At 46.2% G+C, this 4,028-nt stretch overlaps 1 pseudogene; it reads left to right on the top strand.

Annotated features, from left to right (window-relative positions):
- The first annotated feature begins 2,656 nt into the window (after window positions 1-2,656).
- Window positions 2,657-3,092, top strand: Hint1l2 (histidine triad nucleotide binding protein 1 like 2; annotated as a pseudogene).
- Window positions 3,093-4,028: the final 936 nt, after the last annotated feature.

Below are 4,028 nucleotides of genomic sequence, written 5' to 3'. Positions count from 1 at the left end.
GTCATGATATCTCTTCACAGCAATAAGACAGCTGGATTCAAAAGGTCATGTTCTTTGCACCCCATCCTCTGCTCTGGGAGGTTCTACAATCCAGAAGAACTGAACAAGAAGTTGTATCTAATCATACCCCGTGCTTGCCTTGTATCTAATTGTATCCTGCCCTTACCTTGGGGTACTTGCTGTTTTAGCAAGCAGGTGACTTTAAGTCCTGATGTTTTCCATGTCTTTTCCCTCAGCAAATTCTGTGCTGTGTATCTGCCTCATGAGTGTAAGGGGACGCTGTGTCATGGCTGACAGGACTGAGTAGTGAAGGGACAGGTAACATGCACTTTCCAGACCACATGTAACATCACATTCTGCCATCCAACAGTCACACGGGCTACCAGCATTTTCCTGGAAAAATTTAATTTATTTATTTTAATTGTATGTGGAGGGGGTGTTTTTGCTTGTAAGAGTATCTGTGCATTACGTGTATGCAGTACCCAGAGAGACCAGAAGAGGGCACAAGATCCCCTGGATCTGGAGTTACAGACGGTTGTGCGCCACCATGTGAGTGCTGGGAATTGAACCCAGGTCTTCTGGAAAAGCAACAACTACTCAAAAACAACAACCACTGAGCCGTCTCTGCAGCTTTCTCTCAGAAAATGGAAGTCTATTCTCCACGTGTACACTGTGGGAGTTTGCATGCCTGCTGCCTTGGAGGTCTCTGTCTTTTTGTTATTATTTTTATTAAGATTTATTTATTTATTAAGTACAGTGTTCTGCCTGCTTATATGCCTGTATACCAGAAGAGGGATCTATAGATCCCTCTATAGATGGCTGTGAGCCACCATGTGGGTGCTGGGATTTGAACTCAGGACCTCTGGAAGAGCACTCAGTGCTCTAACCACTGAGCCGTCTCTATTTGTTTTAAGCTGGTGCACAAAATACCGAGTTTCACTGTCATGTGGATACCATTGCACTTGGATGTATTCACTCCCCTTTCCTCTCCAATGCTCTCCATCCCCTCCCTCCATTTCCCTTTCACCCCAACAGACACACTCACAAACACACACACACACACACACACACACACACACACACACGCTTCATACATAAGCTGTGTATTTCCTCTTCTTACTAGGTTCTCTTATTGTTTAGTCCCCTTTCTTCCCTCAAAGAGTCTATGTCACATAGAATATGTGTGTGTGCATGTGTGTGTGTGTGTGTGTGTGTGTGTTTATGTGAGTCCTTGCATATTTCAAAATCCATACTTTATACATGAAAGTAACCATAATATTTATTAATCTGTGTCTGGCTCACTTCAGTGCCATGATGATCTCCAACTCCATCTGCTTCCCTGCAGGTGACATAATATCATTCTTTTTTATTTCATGTGTATGTGTGTGTGCGTGCATGTGCACGTGTGTGTATGTGTGTGTATGTATGTATGTATGTATGTGTGTATGTATGTATGTATGGGTGTGTGTGTTCTGCACGTGCATGCCACATGTTTGCATATAGAGGTCAATCTTGAATTCTATTCCCCTGAACACACTCACTTTTTATTGTTTTATGAAACACAGTATCTCCCTGGGATCTGGGATTTCCAATTAGTCCAGCCTAGCAGGTCAATGAGTCCCAGTGATCCACCTGCCTCTGACTCCCCAGGGTTGGGATTACACGTGTGTGATGACACACCTGGCTACTTTTATCCACATGGCTGCTGGGTATCAGATTCGGGTCCTCATGCTTGCAGATCTACGGTCTGTCAGGCAAGCCATCTTCCCAGGCCCCAGTTTCAAGCTTCTCTAAGGACTCACTATCTAAGTACCATCTACATTGCCTGGACGCTCATTATTGTTAGGATATCATGAACATTCATTGAACAGCCACAAGCTAGCTGCTCAGTGTGCAATTGCAGCTGAGGATTCAAGATGAATAAGAAATAATCTCCTCCTAGGAGAAATTTCCAATGTTATAGAGAAAAACATTAAAAAACCAACAACAACAACAACAACAACAAAAACAGGCCCTAATGTTAATGCCATGGAAAGCCCAGAGGAATGGCAGATGTAGTTGGGGTTAACCACCCAGGAACGCTAAAAGGAAAGTTGAGTTTCGAGCTACACAGAGATGGCCAAGCCCTCCCAGATGAAGACAGGCAGCGGAGGTGTTCAGACAGGAAAGGCTGTGTTCGTGAGAACTGCAGAACTCATCTTGCAGGAGTGGGAACCTCCTTCGAGGGCTTCTGAACAGGAGAGAGATGTGAGGCACCTGCCCTCCAGACAAAGGCCAAAGTTGTACGGAGGGAAGAGAAGTAGGTGGGAAATAGTGTGAAGGCAGAGGGATTGGCTATGTTGACCTCGGCTCAGGGAGTGGGAACAGGAAACTTTGAGAGGTGTGTGTGGGCATCTACACCCTACTTCGATAAGGGTTCGACCTCCTGTCTAGCCCACTACCCACCAGAGATAGTGGAAAAGAAAGGTTATTAGCATCTGAGGAGGTGGACCTGTTTGGAAAGCCCATTGGGGGGATTCCAGTCCAGTCCACTGGCAAACCAGACACCACACATGAATTGGCAAGAGCAGTGTAGTCTGGAAGGAAGTGCAAGGCTCACCAATCAGCCAGAGTCCTCGGAAGCAGCAAGAAGCCGCAGAATCGTCTCAAGAAGTTCTTTGGTGGCCGCGGCGCGGGAAGGACAGCGACTTGCCGCGATGGCTGACGAGATTGCCAAGGCTGAAGTGGCCCAGCCCGGTGGTGACACAATCTTCGGCAAGATCATCTGCAAAGACATCCGGGCCAAGATCAATTTCGAGGACGATCGGTGTCTTGCTTTTCATGACATTTCCCCTCAAGCACCAACACACTTTCTGGTGATACCCAAGAAGCACATATTCCAGATTTCTGTGGCAGATGATGATGATGAAAGTCTTCTAGGACATTTAATGATTGTTGGCAAGAAACGTGCTGCAGATCTGGGCCTGAAACGCGGGTATCGGATGGTGGTGAATGAAGGTGCAGTCGGGGGGCAGTCTGTCTATCATATTCACCTCCACGTCCTTGGAGGTTGGCAGATGAACTGGCCTCCTGGCTAAGCAGGTTGGGGTTAAGTATCCTTCTCTAGGTAGTTGGCAAGCTCCAGTAAGTTCAATGGCACACATAGTTTTGCCTGTGTATGGAGAGATTGAAGAGATCATTTAAAATTCTGTGCCTATCGCTTCTCGGCCTTTTGGCTAAGATCAAGTGTAAAATTCTGTGCCTAATAAAAGACATTGTTGCATGTCTCAAAAAAAAAAAAAAAGTTCGTTGGTGAGTTTCTTTCTACAAGGTTGCCAAGAGTGAGGCTTAGCAAAACAGTGAAAGATGAACCAATACATGAATGTCATTGGTGGAGATTAGTGATACGGAACAATTTGAACCAATGCTCAAGTTCCCACTGTCTGTGGGACCATATTTATACTCTTTCTAAACAGCATGCATGCATCCTTTCCCACGTGTGCTACCGTGAAACATCCTTTCCCCGGTGTCTGCTTCAGTAAGCACTCGTTCACCTGTCTGCCCCAGCAAAACATCATTGCAACCTAACTGAGCCTCCAAAGAAACCAGGAATTTCCACCTGAGGTGGGGATAGCTTTGGGAGGTCACTAGCCAGCCAACTGTCCATGTGTCCTTGTAGCTAAGACACTTCCCCTATGGAGACCGGCAACCTTTGTAGCCTATTGGTTATGTGCTCATGCTGTGATAAAACACGGTGACAAAGGGAATATGGAGAAGAGTGGCTCATGGTTCCAGAGGGAGAGTCCACCGTGGTAGGGCATGCAGGACTCCAGGAAGCTGAACAGCCACACCTTCCACAGGCCAGAGGCAGAGACACAAACCGGAAGTGGAGAGAAGCTATAAACTCTCAAATATGCCCTCAGTGACAAACTTTCATTGGCATGGCTCCACCTTCTGAAGGTTCCAGAACTTCTCCCAACAGCACCACCATTGATGGACTGAGCATTTAAATATCTGAGCCTATAGGGGACATTATTTCTAACTCAAAG

The sequence above is a fragment of the Rattus norvegicus genome, chromosome 12 (assembly GCF_021556685.1).
Source record: "Rattus norvegicus strain SHRSP/BbbUtx chromosome 12, alternate assembly SHRSP_T2T, whole genome shotgun sequence".
Lineage (NCBI taxonomy): Eukaryota > Metazoa > Chordata > Mammalia > Rodentia > Muridae > Rattus > Rattus norvegicus.
This window is presented reverse-complemented; position numbering and strand designations above follow the sequence as displayed.